Raw genomic sequence first — 12,783 nt, 5'->3', positions numbered from 1 at the left:
CGTAACCCTAGAAAAAGAATGTCATAAGTCAGTATCTGAGAGTGAAGCAAGTGAATTTTTAAAGTTAATAAAACATAACGAGTATAGCATGGTAGAACAGCTTAACAAGATGCCAGCTAAAATTTCACTATTGTCATTATTGCTTAGTTCAGAGTCACACCGTAATGCTTTGTTGAAGGTACTAAATTAAGCATATGTGTCTCACAATGTTTCTGTTGAATATGTGGAACAACTTGTTGGCAATTTGACGATTTCAAACTATATCTCTTTCAATGATGAAGAGATTCCTCACAAAGGTAGAGAAAGTACCAAGGCTCTTTACATTACTGTAAAATGTAAAAGTCATATAATGGCTAAGGTTTTGATTGATAATAGCTCATCCATCAATGTTATGCCTGTGACTACTCTGGTAAAACTCTCTGTTGATGGATCTTATATGAAACCTAGTCATATGATAGTGAGAGCCTTTGATAGAACTAGAAGAAAGGTGCTAGGAGATATAGAAGTGCCATTGTAGATTGGCCCATGCACTTTTAACGTGAAATTTTAAGTTATGGACATCTCTTCTTCATATAGTTATTTATTAGGTAGACCATGGATCCATATGACAGGTGTTCTCCCATCCTTATTACATCAGAAAGTTAAATTCATTGTTGAAGGGAAGCTAACATGTATGGTAAGATAAGAAGATTTATTGGTAACTCAACTGATAAATACTCTTTATGTGAAATCAGCAGATGAAGCTCTAGAATGCTCTTATAGATCTTTCGAGATTACCAATGCAACATATATAGCTAGAGGATCTAAATTGTATTCGCCACATTTATCTACGATAACTAAAATGGTAGTTAAACAACTTACCAAAATGGGATGACGACCTAAAGCCAGACTTGGGAAGAACCTGCAAGGAATCACGAAGCCATCGACCATATATGAAAAGAGAGACAGATTTGGCTTAGGATATAAGCCAACAAAAGGGGACAGAATAAGAATGGTGAATGAGAAAAAAGATAAGAAGATAGCTAATCTTAGGGGATATGAGCCAGAATCAGAGCTCATAATCATTTCATACCTCTATGATTCTTTTCACTTGAGAGGATACATTTATCAAGATTTATCGGGAGCCCCAAATGCAGGATTCGTGAAAAAATTTTTAGAGCTGGCCATTCAAATGATGGATGATGGAGAAAAAAAGAGTCAAAGTGAAGAGTTGTTCGTGTACCCTTGTCTTTTAGATTTTGAGCTAGATAATTAGAAAGTTACAGAGCTGCTTGTTGTTTTTAAAACTTTGAAAAAATAATGTACTGTGAAACTTTAAATCCCTAATTGTTTTCTACGAGTATTAAGAGATCTTTTGTGGTGTGTTTATGTTTGTCATTTTAATAAAAGACTTAAAAGATGCATCCACATTTCTTTTGTTATTTTCATCTTCATTTTACTTTTCATTTTTTTCTTTTCATCATTTTCTTGCCATTTCATTTTTGTGTGCCAATATTCTCTTCATCTTACCCTTTGCAGGGTCTCAAACAATGAACATGAAGATAATCATGGCAATAATCTCATATTTGATTTTGAAAACTTAATTCATGTTGATGAACTTGATGATGAGAAAGATTTAGATAACTACACATTGCCTCTTGATTTGTTAAAATTAATAGAACATGAAGATAAGCCAATTGAACCTCATCAAAAAATTACCGAATTAGTGAATTTGAGAGATGGTGAAAACAAAAAAAAAGGTTAAAGTTGGTATATCTCTTTTACCAGTGAAAGACAGAAGCTAAAAGAGCTGTTTCGAGAATATATAGATGTATTCGTGTGGACTTACCAGGATATGCCAGGACTTAGCACTGATATTGTAGAGCACAAGTTACCTTTAAAATCAGGATGTAAGCTGATGCAGCAAAAGCTAAGACGTATGAAACCAAAGATGCTACTGAAAATTAAAGAAGAAGTGAAGAAACAATTCGATGCTGAATTTTTAAAAGTGGTAAAATATCCTGAATGGGTAGCCAACATAGTGTCAGTTCCTAAAAAGATGAAAAAGTGAGAATGTGTGTCGATTATCGAGACTTGAATAGGGCAAGCCTTAAGGATAACTTTCCTCTACCTCACATCGATACTCTAGTGGATAATACTACTAGGCACTCCATATTTTCCTTTATAGATGATTTCTCAGGCTATAATCAGATCAAGATGGCTCAAGATGATATGAAAAAAACTATATTTGTGACCATGTGAGAGACATTCTGTTATAAGGTTATGCCTTTTGGATTGAAAAATGTTGGTGCTACTTATCAAAGAGCAATGGTAACTCTCTTTCATAACATGATGCATAAAGAGATAGAAGTGTATGTGGATGATATGATTGTAAAATCTCGTGAAGGAGAGGATCGTGTAGTCAATATTAAAAAATTGTTCGATAGGTTGAAAAGATTTCAGTTGAAGCTGAATCCTGCCAAATGTACATTTGGAGCCAAATCAAGAAAACTATTGGGCTTTGTAGTTAGTGAAAAAAGAATCGAAGTTGATCCAGATAAGATACAAGTTATCCAAAACTTATCTTTTCCTCATACCTTGAAAGAAGTGTGAGGTTTCTTAGGAAGATTAAACTATATTGCTCGCTTCATCTCTCAACTCACTTATAAGTGTGATCCTATTTTCAAGCTTTTCAGAAAATATGATCCAGGATAATGGAATGGTGAATGCCAAGAAGCTTTTGATAAGATCAAAGAATACTTATCAAATCCACCTGTGTTGGTGCCACCAATGCCAGGAAAACCTTTGATTTTGTACTTAACAGTGCATGAAAATTCAATGGGATGTGTGCTGGGGTAAATAGATAAAACTAATAAGAAAGAACGAGCAACTTACTACTTGAGCAAGAAGTTCATTGATTATGAGTTAAAGTATTCACCATTAGAGAAGATGTGTTGTGCATTAACCTGGACAGCTCGAAAACTTAGACAATACATGCTTTATCACATTACTTGGCTCATAGCAAAGCTGGATCCTATTAAGTATATCTTCGAAAAATCCTAATTGACAGAAAGAATAGCACGATGGCAAGTTATGCTTTCAGAATATGATATCATTTATGTGACTCAAAAGGTTATTAAAAGGAGTGCAATAGCTGAATTCCTAGTTGATCGTGCAGTCAAAAATTATGAGCCAATGAAATTAGATTTTTTTGATGAGGATGTGATGGCCATTAAAGAAAATGAACCTGTTGAAAAATCATAGAGGATGTATTTTGATGGAGCTGCTAATGTTTTGGGTCATGGTATTGGGGTAATTTTGATATCTCTTTATGGATATTATTATCCCATCACAGCCAGGTTAAATTTTAATTGCACAAACAATATGGTTGAATATGAGGCTTGTGTTATGGGTCTACAAGCAGCAATTGAAAAGAAGATCAAAGTGTTAGATGTGTTTGGAGATTTAGCTCTAGTCATATATCGGTTACGAGGTGAATGGGAGACAAGAGACTTTAAGTTGATCCGATACCATAAATACATCTCTGAGTTGGTCAATAATTTAAAGAAGTTTAGTTTGAGCATCTACCCAGAGAGAAAAATCAAATTGCTAATGCACTGGCTACTCTAGCTGTAATGATTAAAATAGATGTAAATACTAAAATCCAACCCATCAAGCTGGATGTAAAAGATATACCAGCACATTGCTCAGATGTTAAAAAAAAAGTTGATGGGAGGCCATGGTATCATGATATCATGCAATACATTAAAAGCCAACAATACCCAGAACATACAACAAAAAATGATAAGAGAACTATCAGAAGATTGGCTATGAGTTTTTTCATTGATGGAGATATCTTTTACAAAAGAGGTCGAGATCAAGTGCTCTTAAGATGTGTAAATGCAGCTGAAACAAAGAAGATTATTGAAGAAGTGCATGATGGAGTTTGTGGGGCACATGCAAATAGTCATATGATGGCTAGACAAATTATGAGGGCTGGCTATTATTGGTTGATAATAGAGGGCAACTGTATTGATTATGCTAGGAGATGTCATAAATGTCAGATTTATGCTAACAAGATTCATGCTCCGCCATCAACATTACACGTTCTGGCTCCTCCGTGGCCATTCTCTATGTGGGGCATAGATGTCATTGGTCCCATCACTCCAAAAGCTTCAAATGGGCATAGATTTATTTTTGTAATGATTGATTACTTCACCAAATGAGTAAAAGCTGCATCATATGTTAGCGTGACCCAATCTGTGGTATGTAAGTTCATAAAAAGAGAAATAATATACAGATATGGGCTTCTAGACAATAATTTATGATAATGCCAAAAACTTAAACAATAAAATGATGAATGAAGTATGCACTCAGCTCAAGATCCATCATCGTAATTCGACACCATATTGTCTAAAAATGCATGGGGCAGTGGAGGCTGTGAATAAGAATATCAAAAGAATTCTAAAGAAAATGACTGATACTTACAAAGATTGGCATGAGAAGTTACCTTTTGCTTTGCATGCTTATAGAACATCAGTTCGAACATCTACTGGGGCCACCTCGTTCTCTTTGGTATACGGAATGGAAGCTGTGCTACTGATCGAAGTGAAAATTCCCTCATTGAGAGTCCTGATGGAGGTAGAGTTAGAAGAAGCAGAATGGGTTCGAAATCGCTATGAGCAGTTAAACCTCATTAAAGAGAAAAGACTGTCAGTACTTTGTCATAGTCAATTATATCAAAAGAGAATGATGAGAGCACATGACAAGAAAATTCATCCTCGTTGCTTGAAAGAAGGAGATTTAATGCTAAAAAGAATCTTTCCAAATCAACATGATAATCGAGAGAAATGGACACCAAATTGGGAAGGCCCGTATGTGGTGAAAAAGGCCTTTTCTGATGAGGCATTGATTTTGAAGGAAATGGATGGAGGTGATTTGCCTACCTCAATAAATTCAGATGTTGTGAAGAAATATTTTGCTTAAAAAAAATGATGACTTGTCTAAGCTGAAAACTTGAAAAAACGGCTTGGATATGAAAGAGAAGCATCATCAAGAAAAGATTCCACATTGCAAGGGCAAGTATAGTTTGATGAACTCTGAATGATCAAAGAAGTCATCTGATTTAGTTTTAGAGAAAGAATTTGAGAATATTTTGTTCATGATTATCTTGTGATCATTATTTGGGCACCTTTGTTTCAACTCAAACACTTTACCATGCACTTATTATCAGCTTAATGAAATACACCTATCCTTTCCTTTATCTTTATCTGATATTTTTGTTCATCGTACAAGTGAATAAAAGAAATGTGTGATTGCATTTTATTTGTCTTGAACTTAAAATGATGAAAAGAAAAACAAACATGAAAGATCTCAGCATTACTTTTAAAGTTGACAAAGGTAAATGAAAAAGGATGAGAAAAGCATGACAAGACATTGATGTTGCAGACTTTTGAAGAAGAAAAATATTGTGGTCAGACGATAAGAACAGATTGATCATATAAGAATTCTGATAAAAGAAGCCAAAAGCAAGAGATTTCGAGAATCTTTTTACTACAATGAATAATTTTGATTGCATTACATGCATTGTATTTAGAGCACTCAGTACATGCATCCATGAAAAGTTGTAACAAAGATAGAAATTTTCCATTTCTTAATGAAAAACAAGATTTTAGTAAAGACAATGATCAAAAAAAAGAATTCAAAAGAGAGAAATTTACTTGTTCAAAGATGAGAACTCAAATTTAAAAACAGATGAGATTTTAAAGTTGTTGAGTCGAAGCTTTTTCAAGAGAATTTTAAAGTTGTTGTGCCTCTGCTGATAAGAGCTTTTTTAGATGAGATTTCAAAGTTGTTGAGCCTCTGCTAAAAGGAGCTTTTTCAAGAGATTTTTAAAGTTGTTGAGCCTTTGCTGAGAGGAATTGTTGAGTTTTTGCTGAAAGGAGCCTTTTCCAAGGGATTTTTAAAGTTGTTGAGCCTCTACTGAGATGAGCCTTTTCAAGATAAGAATTTTAAAGTTGTTGAGCCTCTGCTGAGAGGAGATTTTTAATGTTGTTGAGCCTCTGTTGAGATAAGCCCTTTTCAAGATATGAGATTTTAAAGTTGTTGAGCCTCTGCTGAGAGGAGCTTTTCCAAGAAAAGAATTTTAAAGTTGTTGAGCCTCTATTGAGAGGAGCCATTTTCATGATATGAGATTTTAAAGTTGTTGAGCCTCTGTTGAGAAGAATTTTTACACAAAAAAAATTTTTTTTTGAGCCTTTGCTAAAAAGAGCCTTTTAAACTTTCAAAAATATCGATTGAATCTCTGTTCAGAGGAGCTCTTTTCTTTCGAACAAACAAAAAATTTTTTTCTCAATGTTTCATCTTTCGAAACAAAATGGTTGTTTGTTTGTCTTTGCCTTATTCTTGATTCATAGAAATAGGCAAGAGGGGTAACTGTAAACACCATTATTATTATTATTATTATTATTATTATTATTATTATTATTATTATTATTATTATTATTATTATTATTATTATTTATTTAATTTTTTCTCTTTCTTTCCATTTTTTACGTTTTTCTTCTTCTTTTTGTTTCCTTCTTTCTTTCCTCCTTTCTTTTTCCTTCTTCTTCTTTCTTATTCGATTCAAATCTAGTGCATTAAATGCATAATCCCTAAAGTTCAAAATCACCGTCGTTAGCTACCAGCAGTCGATCAACAAGCCATCAATCACGAATGACAGACGTGAATTTTTGTTAAAAAAATTAGATTCGAATCCCAAAAGATCTTGGATTTGAATTTAAAAAAACTCTATAAATAGAGCTTGTTATCTGCAAACAAATGAAGGAAAAAAAAGAAAAAACCAAAAAAAAAGTAAAAAAAATATTTTACAAGAAAAAAAGAGAGCTTCTATCAAAATTTTTTTTTAGAAACACAAAAAAAAAAATAGAAACAGTCCCCTGAAACGGGGAACCCAGTGCCAAAATATACCTACAAAAACACACAACAAAAAAACAAAACTAGAAAAACACAAAAAAAAAAAATTTTGGCCAAAACTTTGAAAGCAGATCTAAGGAAGTGGAGACTCCTTCTGGTGAAAAGGAGGTTAGATCTGTGCTTAAGAGGTCGAAAGGAACAGTTTGATGTTTTTGGAAATTTTTTGACCACCGACGACGGTGGTCGGTGACCAACGAATGACGACGACGACAATGACGACAGCCGACTGGCCGACATCCGACTGAATAAGAAATGAGAGAAAAAAAAAAAGAGGCATTTTTTTTTTAGAAACGGAAAAATGAGTGAAAAAAAATTTTTTGGACCTTTTATATAAACGCTGAAAACCAAAACAACGTCGTTTCGATAAAGCCCAAAACGACGTCGTTTCGATAAAGCCCAAAACGACGTCGTTTTAAGCACCTAGGATCCGCGCGTCAACTCGCGACCCAACCCGAGGTCCGTGTACCTGACTCACAACCCGCTTCCTTCATCAGTCTCTGATCGGTCTGAATTAACCGGTATCGAACAGCTCAGACCGAGCCAAACCAGTACTAAACCGTTGATTCACCTAGACCGACCTGAACTGCCAAACTGGACCGCACGTTGACCGGACTATTGACCGGTCCGATTTAGGTAAAAAAAAATTTTTTTGAATTTTTTTTATTTTTTATATATTATTTTATTAATATTTATGCATATTAAATATTTATATTTGTTAGATTAAATGATGAAATATGTGGTTAATTTTTTTTATAATTTTGTTAATTTTTAAAATAAACTTTAAAAATAAAATAATATAAAAATAAATTTAATAATAATACTAAACTAATAAAAAATGTAGGAAAAGGATATTTTTATCCGACGATAAGATTCAAAGGTATTCCGAGTAATGATGCCTACGAAATTTTTAGGTGAGAAGATTTTTTTAAAATACTACCAGTGTATTGGAATATTTATAAAAAATTTTCAATACAGTAAAGATTTTCTTTTTTTAAGTAATAAATAAAAATTGATTAATAAATTAAAAATATAAGTAATAAAAATAGGAAGAAAAGAAATTTTATCCAATGATGGGATTCTAAAAGTATTTCGAGTAGAGATGCTTTAAGAATTCCCTATGTGAGAAGATTTTTTGTAAAATATTACTAGTGTATTGGAATATTTATAGGAAATCTTCAATATAATTAAATTCTTTTTTCTTCAAAATTTCAATTTTAAATAAAAAAATTTAATAAAACAATTAATAAATTTTTTTTGAAAAGGATTAAAATGTGTGCTTCAACATGTTATTATTTACATTGCATACATGACATAATTTTTTTACGAAAAATAAATTCGAGCCTCCGAAGATGAGATTCTAAGGTATTCCGAGAAGCGATGCCTAAGAAATTTCTAGGTGAGAAAAAGTTCTTCCAATGTTACCAACGTACTGGAACATTTTAAGAATTATTTCAATAAAAGGTTTTAATTTATTTTTCTCGAGAATAAATTTTTTTTTTTAATAAATAAAAAAAATCAAGAAAATTATTTTTCGAACACCGAAAATTAGACTATTTTGATCAAAATCAAAGGATAACACATTGTTAATTGGTATCATTTTTTAATGGACGTTATGGGGGTGCTAATCTTTCTCCACGCGTAACTAACTCCCGAACCAAGACTATTTCGCAGACCGTAAAATTATCTTTTTAATAAATTTTAATTAATTTTAAATTTTTTTTAAAATGATATGTTTTAGTAGGTAGTCAATCGCATCTAACCAAAAAGATCGATGACGATTCCGTTATTTTTTTATTTTATTTTCAAATTCATCGGACGGATATAAAACCGTTACGACAAAATACAATCACAAAACAACATGTTATAGGCGGGTATGCTCGTCATAAGAACGAACCCTTAGTTCGCTTAAGTCCAGTAGCAAGTATAGTCTAATAACGTTACGTTAATTTCAAATGTTTGTTAATTACAGTTAGTGTCGTTATTAGCTTAATTGCAGTAGCAAAATTAGTTACGCGAGATTAATAGAAGTTAAGTCACCATTTGTTAAAGTGATTTAAGGAGCAGAATGATTATTGTATTGTCATTAAATGTGATAACAATTCGCGGAGAAGATTCATTTAATTTTTTTAAATATCAAATAATATTATAAAAATTTAAAGTTTGATTTGAATTAAACTAAATCTTCATTCAATTCGAATCAGATTTTATTAATTCAATTTAATTTAATTTATTAATTTTTAATTTTTATATATTATTTTAACATAAAATTTTAATATATTTAAATAAATTTTTAATATAAAATTATTATTTTATTTTATAAAAATTTAAAATATATATAAAAATTAAAAATATATATATAATTAGATTCAGTGATTTTTTTTAATTTTTTAACTTTCAATTTAAAATTTAATCTAAATTTAATATATATATTTAATATATAAATTTGATCTAAATCAAATAAAAAAAAAAAACCAAATCAAGATTTCGAATTAATTTTTAAATTTTTCTATATTTTTTCTCACCCCTTATTACCATTCCATAGACAATATAGGCTCTGCCTTCTCTCTTTCTCTTTAATTCTCTTTATTTTCTGCCTCTGTTCTTCTATAATCTTCTTTCAACCGTTTCTACTTTATTCCTTATCATTTTTGCTTGTATCATAAGAACGGGGAAAAACAATTAAAAAAATACATCACAGAAATCAAAAGAGTTGTTTTTGCGTTTAAGGCAAAATTTTTGGTGTTTTCTCTGGAAATTGTGGGTTGTCAAAATTGCAATGATACATAGAGAGCATTACACACCAACAATTTCATCAAGAAGTAAAATCTCAAATTAGAAACACAATAAATATGCCGAAAGGAAAGAAATCAATAACCAATTCAACAAGTATCAAGTAGAAAGTAAACACATTAACAACAAGAAAAAACAAAGAATTTTCCTTTTGGTTGTTTTGGGTTCCAAGGATTTTTGTGATGCGTTTGGTGATTCGGGGTTAAAAAGTAGGTAAAAGAAGATTAGGTCGGAGGCAAACACATAGTGGGAGATTGCAGGGATTGGAGAGGCAGAGGTTTGAAATTTTTAATATAGAAATCGTGGGTTTTAATCTTAGATCTAGACATTTATGAGCTAGATGTGAAAATTTTAAACTGATAAGATTAAAGAGGAGGAAGATAAGAGCGTTTTAGTGTTTTTGGGATGAAACCAATGCCGGTGGGAGGTGACCGATGGTGGCACAAAGCGGTGTTGACGGTCGAAGCTCATAAGATTCTGGGAAGCTTGGATCTCTAGTTGTTGATGTTCATCATTTTAACAAACAGAAAGAGAGAATTTTAATATAGAGAAAGAAAGTTAAGCAACAAAAGGAGAAGAAAGGTTTAAAAAAGAAATTTATACTAACATTGAAATGATGCTGTTTTAAGTAGTCGACCCATGGGTCAACTCGACCTGGTCACCATTTGACCGATGGGTCATGCCGCCACTCTAGCTGCATAAGCTAAGCCACGTTGAGTCGAGCTACTTCCTGATTGAGTGTGGAGTTGCTGGTTGAGCTGATTAAATCATTATCTAGCTAACCAAGATATTGATCAGTGTTGACTAGAGATATTTTCTGTATTTTATTAATTTTATTTAATTTTTAGTTGTTTGTATTTTGTAGTAATGTATTTTTATGTAGATTTTATTTGATATATTGGAAATATTTTAAATTTATTTAAAAAATAAATTTTTAAAAAAATTAAAAAAAGAGTTAAAATATCAATTTTTACTTGAAATAAATCTTTGAAAACATTTAGGAAAAAAATTAAAATATCAATATTTCCTAAAATTTTAAAAAATAAAAAATTATATCTTAAATATTCTGACGATGGAATTGTTAGAAAGTTTCAATTGCAACTTTTATGTAAATTTTTAAATAAGAAAATATTCTTAAATTTTTATTAAAATATTAGAGTAATTTAAGATTTTTTAATATTAAAAATTTTAATTCAATTTGAAATTTTGTAAAAATTTTTAAATCTAACAACAGAATTTCTCCAAGAAATGTAATAATCTTTTTGAATACATGAAGTGATGATATATTTTTAAATTTTTATCAAAATATTAGAATAATTTAAGAATAATTTTTAATACAAAATTATTTATAAAATTTTAGATGTTTTTAAGGTTTAATGGGTAAGATGAAAGAATTGGTACTATTCTTTGGATTTACGTTATATTGTGTTATAATTTTTTATATACGTCACTGTATTTTTGGATTTAATTTAATTTTAGAGATTATAACTTATATTTTTTAAAAAAAATTGAGTCAAATTTAAAATCTTTTTAAAAAAAGATAAATTCAATAAATAATCAATCTCATTTAAATAAAAAAAATTAATGACAACTATTTAAAAGGGATAAATTTAATAAGTGATTAGTAGCATCTAAACAAATAATATTAATGAGGACTTTTTCGCTTATAACTAGAGATCAAATTTATGAACTGAACATTACGACATAAATTGTTTATAGGATTATATGCTATTTTTCATTTAAGAGTTTTGATCTTACGGATTTGATTCCATGGGAGTTATCACAGAATCTTGGATTTCGTTTAACCACAGTCATAAAATTTAAACTGAAATAATATTTATTAATAAAATATAAATTTATTGAATTAAAATAAAATTTATATATTTATTATAAGTTATAATTTTGTGATTTTGGTTAAGTCACGTCTAGATTACAAGATTTATTTTTGTAAACTTGGTTTCATGAATATTATCAGCGACTAACTTGATAATAAAATCTTAACTCTAGGGATGTATTTTATTTTACTTATATCAATAAAAAAAATCTGATTTTAACATTACATAATTAATGAATTTAATTTGCTTTTGGTGTTGAAGTTCCACTAATAAGTATGAGCTTTTTTTTTCTTTTTTTTTCTTTTGTAGTATTAGTTTTTAGGTGCATAAAGTTTATGTTATAATATTAAATTATTTTTTAACTAAATTATAAATACAAAATTTATAATTAAAATCAAATATTACTTCATAAAAAATTATAAAATTAAATCAAACAAATAAACTAATTAACCAACAAACTAAAACATAACTAAACGAATCTAAAATGAAATTATATCAAACTCAAACACAATTAAACTTGAATTAGGGACCTCAAAGTTTCAAAACTTTCTCCTTGCCACTGAGTTATGGTCTCATTGGCAAGTTGCCATTAATTACTAATGCTATGTTTAAAAAGACGAATTTGAAGAAATGGATTTTGATTTAGTTTGTTATATAAATTGTGAGAATGAAATACGCATATTATTAGGGCTATAAATGAACCAAACATGGATGAACAAATATATATATATATATATGTGGTTTGTTCGTTTATTTTTAAAGGCGCTCAGGTTCAATTCGTGTTCATTAAAAAAATTGCTCTATTTGTTGATGTTTGTTTGTTTAAATAATAAGTTATTCGCATTCAGTTCATATTCGTTCGATTAACTTAAATGAGCTTATTCGTGAATATTAAACAAACATGTTCGCAACCATATATAAACAGACATATTAATGAACAATAAACAAATAATGACCAAACAAATTTAAACAAACAAACCCTAAATGAACATAAACGAACCCAAACAAACATAAACAAATCTTAAAATAAGATTAGGGTAAAGAATAAAAATAGAAATTTCTTAGTATTATTATAAATGAACAACAAACAAACAACAGATGAATAATAAACAAATGAGTTTTAAACGAACTTTAAACGAGTTTGTCCACAAACATAAACGAACCAAATAGACCTCTGTTCGTATTCAGTTTGTTTAACAAA

The sequence above is a fragment of the Durio zibethinus genome, chromosome 21 (genome assembly GCF_047325235.1).
Source record: "Durio zibethinus cultivar Kanyao isolate XHJ-2024 chromosome 21, ASM4732523v1, whole genome shotgun sequence".
NCBI lineage: Eukaryota > Viridiplantae > Streptophyta > Magnoliopsida > Malvales > Malvaceae > Durio > Durio zibethinus.
Note: the sequence above shows the minus strand (reverse complement) of the source record.